Below are 15784 nucleotides of genomic sequence, written 5' to 3'. Positions count from 1 at the left end.
CTAGAGACTAGAACAAGGCCCCAAGACCTCTATTTTTTCCTTTCTAAATGTCAAATTCACCAAATATCAGGCATTCATCATTTATCTGATGAATCCTTGACATGAAGGACATCTTGCTATTACTAATATGGAGAAAGAATCCAAACATACCTTAGCTTAGAGGCTGCTTTCCTTTTGATAGTTTAACTTATTTTTCTTTTTTCCTATTACATATAATATAGTATGTTTTGTGTATACTTGACTAATCTTTTTTTTTTTTTTAAGATTTCATTTATTTATTTGACAGAGAGACAGCCAGTGACAGAGGGAACATAAGCAGCGGGAGTGGGAGAGGAAGAAGGAGGCTCCCAACAGAGCAGGGAGCCCCCAATGTGGGGCTTGATCCCAGGACCCCAGGATCATGCCCTGAGCTGAAGGCAGATGCTTAACGACTGAACCACCCAGGTGCCCCTATACTTGATTAATCTTTAAACTAAAGAAAAACATTTATGTATTTTTATTTCTCTGTGCTTTAGTATTGGATATGAAATTAGAAGAAAAAATTCTTGCATGTGATTAAATTCAAATATTAGCATATTATTCTTGCACTGATAAGGTAACTGCCACACATAAGCTCAAGCCAATAGTTTAGTTACATGACAAATCCATTAAAAAAGGAAAACTAATCCATTTTTACCTGCTTTCTAAAAAACGTGTTGGCACAACCTTGACACATTGACTTTAAAAGGACTTTATTTCAACTATGTGCAGAGCACATATACATACTCTGAATAACTCCTTCTAAATAAAAGTTCATATCCCATTTGGGAAGTATTACTGGATGACACAAACTAGAATTACATTATAAATAGAAATATTCCTATATTACATTCATAGAAATGAAGAAACAGTTTAAAATCTAGAACCAGTCTGCAAATTTTATTTTCTATTTCATTTGTTATTCTAAACCCTTCCTCATCTTTTAAAAATATAAGCACTAAAGAAATCAGATTGACTCACTTCATCTCTTTCAACTATGTCAAAGGTCAAAGGTAATATCGGGTAGGACAAGGTGCCTTAAAAAAAAAAAACAACTGAATTAGAATTTATAAATTGGAGCAAAATTTTATTCCAGTTCTAACTCTATAATCAATGCATAAACTCAAACTGAGACCATTTCGCAATTATTACTGAGTAATAGTTAATATTAATAATTCACATTAACTTTTAAAAGGCCAACATTATCAATGTTGGCAAAGATTTAAAAGAACTGAAATATCACTCTTGGCATTAAGTATGTAAGTTTCTATTATCACTTTGTAAAACTATTTAGATTACTTACTAAAGTAAACATATATCTACTTTTGTCAAGGCATTATCATTGCAAAATTTGTATGTTTCCACAAAAATATCTGCATAAAAATATTCATAGCAACTTTTTTATAATAGCTCCAAATTGGATACTATTCAAACATCCTTCAACTGTAGAATACATAAATAAATTATAGAATATTAATACAGAATACTATGTAATACTAGTAATAAGAATGGACTTCTACCCTATGAAACAACATGTATAAATTTTATAAACATAATTGAGTAAAAGAAGCCAAACACCAAAGTGTAAATACTAGATTATATTCTGCTTCCACTGGATAGAAGCTAAAAAAAACACATAATTTTTAAAGAAAGAAAAAAAGAAGAAAATTTCAGCACTTGACCTAACAATGAGAAGAATCTGAGGATAGTACAAAATTCGAACATTAATTGAACCCATCAGCGATCTACTTTTCAGAGCAACCAAGTAACTTCTTAAGTCGAAAGGGGGACAGACATCTTCAAGTAGAGATGAAACATGTAGTCTGGTACATCTGTGGCAGAGCACAGAATCGTAGGCACCAACTACCCCAGAAGTAGGTAAGAAAAAATGAGAGAACCATTTAAAAATATGCTGAAGTCCAAATGGGCTAGTATGACAGTATGGAACCAGTGACAGCCTGTTCAGAAATGAAACTTTCATGGTTTTTCTCAGTGGTTCTGTAAAAACACTTTACTCTTCTGAGACAGGGAAATATGATCTAAAAATAGGAAATATTGCTTTCACTTCCCCTGGGAGCATTTAACTTTTCCTATACCATTAGAATTAAGCCAGTAGCCATTTTTCTATTTTATTGTTCTTATCCAAAAGGATGATAAAACATCTCATATTCCCAGAAAGACAAATGGTTATAGCCTAGACTGGGTCACTAGGTTAAGCCCCAAAATGCCAGGGAGCCTAGTGTTTGCTCCCTAGGTATTTGCTTTTCTAATAGTATATTATATAAATATCAGAATTATCTTTCTATTAGGAAAGCTAGAGACATCTGCGACTTACCTGGCCCATGAAAAAATGTATTTACAGTCCACAAGGTAGGAGTAAGAATACAAGGTTCTTTCTATTTCATCCTGAAGAGGCAAAAGCTATTTTTTTATTCTTTTTTTGGGGGGGAGGGGGACTCCTGTCTCTTACTGCATATAAATGGAGATAGTCTGTCATTCTCCACCTTTCACATATGAAGTGTTTGGCTAGGCCCTAGGAGGGTTTCCCATCTGGCTTTCATCTCACCACACCAGGGGTAATGTCTGTAGAAAGCAGGACTGGTACATTATTTATTATAAAATAATTATTAAGAAACTGGTGTCAGGGTACCTGGGTGGCTCAGCCAGTTAAGCATCTGACATCAGCTCATGTCATGATCCCAGGGTCCTGGGATCCAGCTCTGTGTCAGGCTCCCTGCTTAGTGGAGAGCTTGCTTCTCCCTCTCCCTCTATCTGACACTCTGCCTGCTTGTGCTCACATGTGTGCACACTCTCTCTCTCTCTCTCAAATAAATATACATTAATCATATTGAAAGAAAGAAAGAAAGAAAGAAAGAAAGAAAGAAAGAAAGAAAGACGAAAAGAAAAGACAAGAAACGAAATGAAACTGGTGTCTGCTCCAGAGTAAACTGATGTAAACCACCACAGTGACTGCCTGAAAGGAGAGGTATTCCTATTTTCAGGCATAAATATAATTTACTTAAGTCTCTACTATACTACAAATGATATTGAAGACTTAATAAGAAATTAAATACATACAAAAAATTGGGGTTAAAAAAGTGTCAATTGAGAACAAAATAATAAACATAATAAGACATGGAAATGACCCAGGTGCAGGAATTATTAGACAAGGGCTTAAAATAATGGTGATTAATAGGCTAATATAAACAATATGGATAAATGGAGAGTTGGAAGAGATGGAAATTATAAGAAAGTGTCAAATGAAAATGTTAAAATTTAATAAAGTATCAGAAATAAGTCATTCCTTTTATGGCTCATACATAGATTTAAGACAGCTCAAAAATAATAAATGGATTTGGAGATATGTTAATACAAGTTATCAAGGGGCACCTCAGTGGCTCAATTGTTTAAGCATCTGCCTTCTGTTCAGGTCTGATCTTATGGGTCCTGGGATTGAGCCCCATGTTGGGCTCCCTGTTCAGGGGGGAGTCTGCTTCTCCCTTTCCCTCTGTACCTCCTCCCCATTCATGCCCTCTCTCACTTTCTTTCTCAAATGAATAAAATCTTAAAAACAAACCAAAAAAACAAGCTATCAAAACTAAAAGACATAAGAAAACAATGCAAACCAAGGTTTAAAACACAATGAAAAAGAGCTAACCACACAAGAACTGTGAGAAAATATCAAACAATCTAATGTGTATGTAATTGAAGATCCAGAGGAAAAGAGTAAAGGTGACAGAAAAAAATACTTGAAGAGATAATGGCTACAAATTTTTTAAAAATGATGAAAGACATTAAACTCTCAAAATTCAGAGTACCATAAAAAGGATAAATGCAACAACAACAAAACTCTAAACATATTGTATTCAGACTGCTGAAAATAGAAGTTAGAGAACATTTTGAAGACCACCATAGAAAAAAGATACAAATATAGAAAAACAAAGATATAGAAAACAAAAATACAAATAGAAAAACATAGATACAAATTACAGTGAGGGAGGGGTGGCCAAGATGGCCAAGTAAGAGGATGTTAAGCTCACCTCATCCCATGGATACAACTAACTAACACTCACATCAGTGTAAAGAACCAAAAAAAAAAAAAAATGACTCAAAGTCTGGAAGAACAAACTCCACAACTAATGTAGAGAAGAGGCCACACTGAAGAGGATAGGAAGGGTGGAGACATAGTAGGAAGCAAAACTGTCGTCATCTTCAGGGTCAGAAGGGAGGAAGCTGCAGGCACAGACAAGGGTGAGAAATAGACTGTCACTCCAGGGAGGCTGCATGGGGAAGATACATCCCTATAACAACTGGCTTTGAAAACTAGAGGGCCTGAGTTTTGAGAGTGCTTACAACCAGTGACACTTAAAGCCTGGAACTTGAGAAAATCAAAGGGCTCAGCTCTTGAACAGCCCAGAGTGCAAGAGGAAGCTGAGTCCCTACCCTTAAAGAGACAGCATGATAAAGAGCCCAAGGATTTATAACAACAGTTTGAAAAATGCTGGGGGTACACAGGAGGGAGAGTTATTTAGGCACTTCAGAATATGTCCCAGGGTACAGTTAATGGAGGAACCTCTCCAGGAACAAAGGAGATGTTAGATGCCATCTCCCTCCTCTGTCCCTCAGCATAAACACACAGCCACCTGTGGGAACCAAGGTGGCACCCACATTCACTACCTAACATACTTACACCAAGCCTGCTCCCCTGTGCTTTGGCAGGCCCACCCTTCCCAGTCACATTTGCTTCAGTCCAGGTGTTATGGTTCCCCTTCCCCAGAATACCAGTGCAAACTTTGCCAACCCATGCATTTTGTGGGACTTTGGTCCCAGCAACAGTGGTGGTGGGTCCTGCAGAAGTCTGAAGTACACCTTGTTAAAGTGAACACTCCATGCATGCAGTCCTGGTCCAGGCAGTGGAAGTGGCAGGTCACATTTCACAAGCAGACTGGCACACCTTTTAAAACTGTGCATCCCATAGTGGCTGGGGACAAAACATGGCCCACAATACACAGAGAGCTTCTGCGGATGACTGATGGGAAAAGTGGCCAGGACTCAATAGCAGGGCATATGCAACATACATAGAAGACCCCTCTAAAGTGCAAGGGACACTGCACTACAGGGCACCACAGAACCTCTTCTTTATGAAGCTTTCAAGAACAGGAGATGTAGCTGACTTGCCTAACATATGAAAACAGATAGAGAGATGAAATAAGGAGACAGAGGAATATGTCTCTTTTGAAAGAATAGGACAAGACCACAGCAAGAAACCTAAGTGTAATGGATATAAGTAATATGCATGATAGAGACACAAGTAATGTTCATAAAAATACTCAATGGAATTAAGAAGAGTGGAGGATCTCAGTGAAATCCTAACAAAGCGATTGAAAACATTAAAAAAGAACCAGTTAGAGATGAAGAACACGGGTGAAATTAAAAATATGCTAGATGGCATAAATAGCTTCCTAGAGGAAACAGAAGAATGAATTAATGACATGGAAGACAGAGTAATGGAAAGTAACCAAGTTGAGCACGTGAGAGAAAAAATATGCAAAATGAGAATAGACTTAGAAAACTCAGTGACTGTATTAAGCGTAAGAACATTTGCATCATAGGGATTCCAGAAGAGAGAAAAGGGGGGAGAAAATATACTTGAAGAAATAATAGCTGAAAATTTCCTGAATTTAGGGAACAAAACAGATATCAGGGTCTAGCTGGCACAGAGATCCCCCAACAAAATCAACCCAAGGAAGTCCACACCAATATATAGTAATTAAAATGGCGCAGAGTAGTGATAAAGAGAGAATTTTAATAAAACTAGCAAAAGAATACAGTTACATACAAGGGAAATCCCATAAGACTATCTGTGGATTTTTTAGCAGAAACTTGGTGGGCCAGAAGAAAGTGGCATAATATATTCAAAGTGCCGAAAGGAAAAAAATCTGCAGCCAAGAATATTCTATCCAGCAAGGATATCATTCAGAATAGGAAGAGAGATAAAGAGTTTCTCAGAAAAACAAAAGCTAAAGGAGTTCATGACCACCAACCAGACCAATGAGAAATGTTAAAGGGGACTCCTTGAGTGGAAAGGAAAGAACAAACACAAAAGTAAGGAAAGTAGGAAGCATAAAAGCTATAAAAATAAATGTATAGATAAAAATCAGTCAACAGACTTACAAAATAAAAGGATGTAAAGTGTGACACTATATACCAAAAACATGGAGAGAAGCAGTAAAGAATGGGCTCAATTGCAATAAAAGCAAATAGGGTATAAGAGCAAAATAAAAAGAAAAGAGACAGATAAGATAGAAACAACTAGCATGATGACAAATATAAATATAACCATATCGATAATTAAATTAGATATAAATGGCTTAAAACCTCCAAGTATAAAAGGTCTAAGATGCAGAAATTGATTCAATTTAAAATGAGGATCTAACTATATGCTATGTACACAAAACATTCTAGATATCAAGATATGGGCACTTTGAAAGTAAAAATATGCAAAAGGCATACTATTCAAACACTAATCAAAAGAAAGCTGACATGGATATATTGTCAAATAAAGTAGACTTCAGAATAAGAAATATTGTCAAGGATAGGCAAAGACATTATATAATGATAAAGTGGTGAGTTCACTGAGATGACAATTTTCAACATGTATGCACCTAACAACAGGGCTTTAAAATACTTGAAATACAAAACAATGGAATTGAAAGGAGTAGACAAATCTACAATTATAGTTGAAAAGTCAATATTCTACTCTTATTAAACAACAGAGTAAATGGACAGAAAATCTCAGGTATAGGTAGTTCCCAACTTATGATGGTCTGACTTAACAATGTTTTGGCTTTAGCCAAAGCAATACACGTTCAGTACAAATCATGCTTAGAATTTTAAATTTTGATATTTTCCCAGGCTAATGATATGCAGATGATACTCATGTTGCTGGGTAGCGTCAATTAGTAGCAGCTCTCAGTGATTATAAAGGTAAACAAGTGATAAAACCAGTCTGTACCCATACAACAATTCTGTTTTTTTCACTTCCAGTATGGTATTTAATAAAGTACATGAGATTTTCAACACTTTATTATAAAATAAGCTTTCTGTTAAATGATTTTGTCCAACAGTAGGCTAATGTAAGTGTCCTGAGCATGTTTCAGGTAGGCAAGGCTAATTTGTGATGTTTGGTAGGTAAGGTGTATTTTCTACTTACAATATTTTAAATTTATGATGAGATTATTGAGTTATAACCTCATTGTAAGTTGAGGACGGTCCATATATAGAAGATTTGAATACTACTACCAACCACCAAACACATATTCTTTTCAAGAATACGTGGAATATTTGTTAAGAGAGCCCATATTCTCTGAGCCATAAAACAAACTTTGACAAATTTAAAAGACTTGAAATTTTGCAAGGTGTTTTTCTATCAATCAAATTTTAAATGAGTAATAGAAAAATATATGAAATATCTCTGATATTTGGAAGTTAATAAACTTGTAAATTACCTATGGGTCAAAGAGAAAGTCACAAGAGATTTGAGAATATTATTTGAATTGGAAATTCAAATAAAAGTAGAGACAGAACACATGCAAATTTGGAGAACATAACCAAGTATGAGAAAAGTTTTTAGAAATTAAATAAATGGAGGGGTGCCTGATTAGCTCAGTTGGTTAAGCATCTGACTCTTGATTTCAGCTCAGTTCATGATTTCAGGGTTGTGAGATCCAGCCCACACCAGTCTCCATCCTCAGCAGGGATCTGCTTGAGATTCTCTCTCTCTCCTTCTCTCCCAGCTCGTACTCTCTCTCTAATAAATAAATAAATCTTTTTAAAAACATTCAATAAATGGGGAGTTATATAGTGTTTATGGATTGAAAGACACAATTTGTCAAGATATTAATTCCCTCCAAAGTGATGTTTGGCTTTAGTGTAATCCCAATCATAATCCTTTTAGGATTTGGTGTGCGTGAAAATTGAAAACAGTTTATTTGGAAAGACAAGGGAAATAGACAATTCAATTTGGAAAATAATTTAAGGATTTGGAGGCCTCTCACTTCTGACTTCACATTTAATATGAAGCAACAGTAATAAAGATGGTGTGGTATCTTGTAAAACAAAGACACATAGACCAATGGCACAGAATAGAAAGTAAAAAAATAGATCCACACATATCTGGTCAATTAATTTCCAACAAAATCGGTAAGACAATTCAAAGGACAAAGGATAGTTTAGTTAATAAATTGGTACTACAAACATTGGGCATCTATATGAAAAAATGACATAAAATTTAAACATTTACAACACGTTTAAAATTAAAATCTATCCTCAGCTTAGAACTAGAACTAAATTAAAGCCAAAAGAATTCAAGAAGAAAACTTCTGAGAATATACTGAGACTTTGGGAAAACCAAAGCTTTCTTAGGTAGGACACAAAAACATAAAATAAAATTTAAAATTAGATATTACACAATGATCAGATTAATCTTGCCTGCTTTTTGAAAGACACTGTTAAGAAAATGGAAATAAAATGCATATCCAAAAACAAACTTACAGTGTACCCAGAATATACAAAGAACTAACATACCTCAATGATAAGAGGATAAGCAATGCAATACAAATGAACAAAATAATTGAATACTTTATTAAAAAACATATAGAGATAGCAAATAAGAATGTAAATAAAATGGCCATAACATCATTAGTCACTCAGGAAAATATGATTAAAACCATAATATACCATTACATGCTGGTGAGGAGGCAGAGCAAGTATAGCCCTCAAGCACTGTTGATGAAAAGTGCAAAAGTTACTATTACTTTGAAAAACAGTTTTATTATGTATACTACAGTTAACCATATATTTATCATATTACCTAGCAATCTTTCTTGTGTGTGTTTACTCAGGAGAAATAAAAATATGCATCTACACAAAATTTTGTAGGTAAATAATCCCTGAAGAAGTGCTTAGTTTTGAGGAAATTCTTTTTTTTTTTGCAATTTTTACTATATTTTGTGTTAATATTAGCAATCTATGTTCTTAAAGAAACCATGTTAGGTTTCTTTTCTTGCATGGGTTAGACAATTTATAACTTCTGAGCTGGATGATAATTCAAAAACAAAGCAAAGTTTTTGTTAGTTTACATGTAGATATGATTATAAAGGATATGACCATATGAGTTAAATTTTCAGTTATAAGCCTAAAATTCCCCAAAACTTCCCTATAACTCACCATGCTATTAATGGTTTGTTCCTTCTCATTAAGGAGTACATAGAGTTAGCAAATTTTAATGATTATCTTTTTTAAGAAAGCAAAACTAAAATTTGCAAGCATCTCTTTTGTAAAACCATATATATATATATATATATATCAGAAATGGAATGTATGATGTTTGCCAATTTACTGTGAAAAATATCTTTCCATTGAGTGTGCTTATTTACTATGTAATCTTGCTATTAGAATGTAGAAACTTGATTAAACCTGCCAAAAAGTGGTAACATAATTAACACTGTATATTACAAATGGCCCATTTTCTTTGCTCTGAAACACACACACACACACACACACACACACATCTCAAGCCAACAGTCCACTTTAGAGAGCAATAGCCGTACTCTTGCCTAAAGAGTTGACTGTGACTTGTGGACAAACTCTAGATTTGAGGAAAAAGTCCTCTTGCAAGCAAATAGATGATGTTAATTGAAGTGATATTTAAATTTATTCATTCATCTATTTAACAAATATTTACTGCATTCTTATTATGTTCCAAAGATTGTTCTAGGTTCTGAGAAGGAAATAAATAATGTAATTTCAAATAGTGCTAATTTCTATGATGGAATTAGACAAAGGTAAGCGTATGGAGTGTAACAGAACAACTCACTGAGAGGATTTGTTTAAGCAAAGAGATGAGTGATGAGAGGAAGCAGGGATTACCTCATCAATTTTTTTCGTGGAAATTGGTTGGCCACATTCAACTAAACATCACAAACTTAACATGTCCAAAGACTAAGTCTTCAACCTGCAAAACTATTTAACTGCTAGTTACCTCCAACTGCTAATTTGTAGCATAATTATGATGCTATTTCACATTATTATGCTATTAATCTGACAACTACTAGGTAAAAATAGTATCATGGGTACAAAATAGGATAAGATAAGCGTAGATATCTCTAGGGTAATTTAAACATAAAATAAAAGGTCAAATGCACTGATAATTGCTTGAGAAGGCCATATATTAATTGTCTCTAATATTCTTTGCTCATGGTTAATTCATACTTGCTGAGGGCAAAATAATGAAGTAGGAGACATGTTAGGAGTAACTCTAGATTTGTAATTGCAATTAAAATCTTTAGATTTGTAATTCTCTTTTAAGCCTTGAGAATTTACATGACCATTTCTTTCTAAAAATACCATAAGCTCAAAATCTAGGTGTGGAAATTTAAATGGCATTGTGAAATGAACCTTTTTAAAAGCATCTTAGATTCAGTTTAAGGTTAAAATTCTGGCTTAAATGTATGACAACTTTGCAGTACCTATTCACCTAATCTAATGAAATAGATATTACTTTCATAAAAATGTGTTGTTTAATAGAAAATTGTATCAGTTGCTTTAATATTTACTAAGAACTAAGCATCATCAGCCAAAAAAGAAAAAGACATGCCTGTTTTAAGTATTGCAATTATTTTGACCTTTATCTTTTCAGAAACCTGATTGTGCATGTGTGCGATGTGTTTAGTTTAGACTTAACCTTCATTTACCTTAAAATTTGAAGCAATTTTTCAGCCTATTCCTCCAAAGCTATTTATTTTTCTAAAGTGCCTATCAGCCAAATGCAGCAATATTTAGCTCTTTCGTCCATACTTTAGAATCCTAATAAATAATTGCCGCTATTTGAGGGTTTAACTTGTTAAGTACATACACACATGCGCACACACACACACACACATACACACAAATTGGACTCTGAGTCACTTGTAGAAATGTTTCTATAAATATGCTTGAGAACATTTTGGTTTTCTGCAATTTGTTATAATCAAAACACATTAAATGTTAACATAATTGTTGCCGAATAATTTGTTGGGAAATGCTGATCAACGATTCTAAAAATGGCCCAAGTCATAAGTAACAGTCCAGTTCCATGGGATCAGAATTAAACTCCAGATACCAAAACCCATCTCCTGGGGATGGCCTTCAGGAGTCAAGCCCAACTGATTTTTCATGGATTTTTTTTTTCTGTAAATGTTTATTACTGTATTACTTTCTATCTGGCATGGCTCTGTATCCTGTTAAGGCTATCAGTGAATATAATTACCTTAAAAAAGTAAGTCGGCTTACACAGTGGCTCTGAGTTGACAGAATGTTTTTACACATTAGCAGTATCACTGGATTCAATCAAAGTAAGGCAGCCTACTCCACAGAGAGAAATATCCATAATATGAAATCAAGAGTCAGTGTGATACTCTCTTATTTTGGAGGCTATTGTTGAATTCATACCTAAACATTCTTCCCATACAGTTTGGCCAAATGTAAATTCTTGAGAGGATTTAAATTTTAGGTAATCATTTTCATAACATAATTTTCACGGTTCTATGAAAAACAACTCCAATTACATGAAGAACTGAAAAAAAAAAAGAGTCAATGGAAGAAATTAGAACAACTGATAGCTAACTGTTTTCCAGAGTCCTCAAATTACTCATGAATAGTGAATTAGAAGCTAAGAAAATTGCTTCAATCCTTTCTAGAGTATAAATATCCTGGGGAAACATTAAAAATATTAGGTTGGAAAATAAATATAAGGCTATCTTCTACTTAGCCTTGGATTTTATTGATCCAAACAAAGATTCAAGAGAATGGATTGAATAAAGGTGAAGGAGAATGTAACTAAGAAATGGGACAACCTTACAAAACCTGGAAATTATTTATTTTGAAATGGGAGAAATACAACTATTATGGATGGTGTTCAGGACTATTTCAGGTACTTTAAGTAGTTTTAATAATAAGGGCATTGAACATGTTTTCAACCCTTAGATGAACAAAAAAAGCTGTTTTGATAATATTAGGTTTAATTATAAGGTTCACAGTGGTTACACAAAACTTGATCTTAGGACATGGCAGTCGTGCCATGATAGGAGAAGCTCTGAAAACAATTCTTTTTTTTTTTTTTTTAAGATTTTATTTATTTATTTGACAGAGAGAGAGACAGCCAGTGAGAGAGGGAATGCAAGCAGGGGGAGTGGGAGAGGAAGAAGCAGGCTCTCAGCAGAGGAGCCCGATGTGGGGCTCGATCCGAGAACACCAGGATCATGCCCTGAGCCGAAGGCAGACGCTTAATGCCTGAGCCACCCAGGCGCCCCTCTGAAAACAGTTCTGAAATTAAAATGGTGCAAATTCACCCTAGGAAAATTCTACAGTAGTAGGAAGTAAAATCAGAACAAAAAAAGCTAATATGGTATTCACATATCATTTTAATTGTTTAGATTATATAATTTTAATTATTTATATAAGGTCCATGTGTACTAGAAAAGGAAGCAAGAATAGAAACTATGAAGAGCTGGGAAAAGCTTGGAATTGCCTTGATTTTAAAGGGGTTTGTTTTCCATATTCTTCCTTATTTTTTTTTTTTTAATTCCCAGCATCAGATATCCACACCTTTAGCGGAAATGAAATTCTAATAGAGACATCTCTGAGGAGACATTATGGAGACCGCATTGATTCAGCGGTCTCAGAAGGAAGAAATACTTAGAGTCCAGAAAAAAACGTGTCTTGGTGGTAATATATTAGGTGTATCTTATATACCTGATATATCATCCAATAGATAGTATATAGTTTATATACCTAATATATGAACTATATATAGTTCAATGTGGCATGAGTTTTATTTACTGTATTAATACATGCTCTCAAAGCCACCAATAAATTGAAGTAGTTCAATATAGATTTACTAAATGGTGTAGTACAAGCAGTATCTTTTAATTACATGCTAGTAATTCTTTCTCAAAGTTATCTTCTATGTTCAATGGAATTAAATGCCACTCAAGATTTTAGACTAAGTTAATAGTATTTGACTGGGGAATGTCAGAGTCACATAGGTCCTTTACATCTGATTGCTGCTTCCTATAAGATAGACAAGAGATCATTAAGCTAAATCATACTTTAAATCTTATTTCTACTTCTTTTTCCTTCATTTTGCTTGTGAACACCCTCTTAGGGCTTGAGACAAGAGAGTCCAAATTTTCTTTAATCACTTTAGCTCAAGCTTAAATTTTCATGGTCATGGGGCGCTTGGGTGGCACAGAGGTTAAGTGTCTGCCTTGGGCTCAGGGCGTGATCCCGGCGTTATGGGATCGAGCCCCACATCAGGCTCCTCCGCTATGAGCCTGCTTCTTCCTCTCCCACTCCCCCTGCTTGTGTTCCCTCTCTCGCTGGCTGTCTCTATCTCTGTCAAATAAATTAAAAAAAAAATAATAAAATCTTTAAAAAAAGAATTTTCATGGTCAGACGAGGTAGTATATCTGGTAAGAGCTCGGTCACAAGCTAATAGATCATTAACAAGAAAGACAAGTAACCTGGATTCAAAATCTGGATTCAAAGAGCACCTGTGTGGGGTGCCTGGGTGGCTCAGTCATTAAGCATCTGCCTTCAGCTCAGGGCATGATCCCGGCGTTATGGGATCAAGCCCCGTGACAGGCTCCTCCACTGGGAGCCTGCTTCTTCCTCTCCCACTCCCCCTGCTTGTGTTCCCTCTCTTGCTGGCTGGCTCTCTCTCTCTCTCAAATGAATAAATAAAATCTTAAAAAAAAACAAAAAAACAAAACAAAAAACAAAGAGCACCTGTGTGTAAGTAGGAGCTAGCCCAATCAGATATTAAAACATAGTATAATACTCTATAACTAAAAACATTGTGGTATTGGCTTATAAAGTGGTAGATCAATTGAAAAAAAAATTTAAAACACCCAAATGATGAGAATACACTATATAATGTAGATGAAATCTGAAATTGGTGGCAAAAAATATTTTGAAGTAGATAATTACATTGAAAAATATAAAATATATCCAATTTCTTACACCATAACCAAGAATATATTCTAAATGGATAATAGATCTAAATATTAAAAATGGAGACATTCAAGTATGTGTTAAGTAGTGGGTTCAACTTGGTTCAGGTTTTGACTGTTTTTTTTTTTTTTTCAGAATCTCCCCACCATGAGTTAGAGTTGACCAAAAGAAAAACTATGACAATATCCAGAACGATAACTGATCCCACTTTTGTGACTAAGTATGACTGACTTACTGCATTATTAGCCTACGAACTGACTCATCCAACTATGTAGTATTTCGGGTGGACTCAGTAGTCACTTTAACATAAAATATGTGGCATTGATTTTGTCATGAGAAAGTTGAGTGAGGCAGAGAAAATAGCTGAGAAATTGTTAATGAAGTAAAAAAAAGGGGGGGTAAGCTAACCATTCATGGAGATTGAAAAAGCAATGGATTGTTGTAGCAAGTAGGAAAAATGGTGACTTGTGTTGTAGTTGCAGAACAATGGGGAAAAAACTGTCAACCACAGTAACTGGGAAGATAAAAAATTGTCTAGTAAACTCTGTCACCCTGGAAAGATGATTTATAGGAAAAATATATAAAAGTGTCAATTCATTTGTTTTAACTGTCTATGGTAAGATACAGAAAGAAAGATGAACTAAAGAATGAAATATTCAGTTTGCAAGCAGAATTCACGTATACTAGAGCAGCACCAAATACGATCAGTGAATCTGTTTCTTATCTCCAGACTCTCTCATCAGTAAAAATCTCCCAAAATAAAAAGTTAAACGAGGTCTAAGGGTGAAGATCAAATCCATGGATAGGGCTCTAAGATGTTTTTAAGATCTTTACCAAATTTGAGTTAGTGCCTAATAGCCCTTTAAGCTTGACAAAATGAGTTTTCATTGTTTTTCCACTGAAGATTGATATACACTTGCAGACAAAGTTCTCTCTTCATAAGAGTACAGAGGTGGCTTTGAGCACATGAAGTGCACCTGAATCAAATTCATAGAAAGCTGATAGTTTTTTTAAAGGAATTATACTAATGATTATACCACATGCTTGGTCTACAAGATATAGAAATTCTTTAAGAAGAAAAAAGTTTTGGGCCTACAACTTTCTATAATCAGGAAACAGGTAGAGAATGCTGTTCAGCTTTTGTTTTGGTGACCTATTTTGATGTAATAAATTATTCAAACATGTGCTCATGGTTTTGCTAGTCAAGAATTAGGACAGAACTTATCTGGGTCTTCTTTTCTTCCCTATCATGTTGAGTGGGATAATTCACTTGACTACATTCAGCTTGTACTTGCACTGGTCTGCAAGTTCCAAGAAAGCTTTACTAAAGTATCTGGCACCTTGGTGCTCCTACACATGGCATCTGTCTCCATACAGTTATTTAGACTTCTTCACATGCATATTGGGACGTGTCAGCTTGAGGCTCTTAGAAAGTTTTTGACTACCATCATAGGAAAAAACCCAGGCTAACCTTCTGATAATGAGGAACATTTGGCCCAGTTACTTTCACTTTTAATTCATTCAAAGCTTATTTCTATTGGATACCTTTTGTCAGTATTCTCAAAATTAGAAAGTTCTAACTACCTCCTTGGTATCTTGAAATTCATAAGTATTTGCCTTGGCTTATCCTTAAAAAGAAAGGTAAAAATCATACCTCATATTGTTTATATTTATTTTTTTATGGAGTTTGGTTATCAAGATGACTATTCCCCTT

Source organism: Ursus americanus, chromosome 13, assembly GCF_024610735.1.
Source record: "Ursus americanus isolate L20-20 chromosome 13, mUrsAme1.1.p, whole genome shotgun sequence".
Taxonomy (NCBI): Eukaryota; Metazoa; Chordata; class Mammalia; order Carnivora; family Ursidae; genus Ursus; species Ursus americanus.
Note: the sequence above shows the minus strand (reverse complement) of the source record.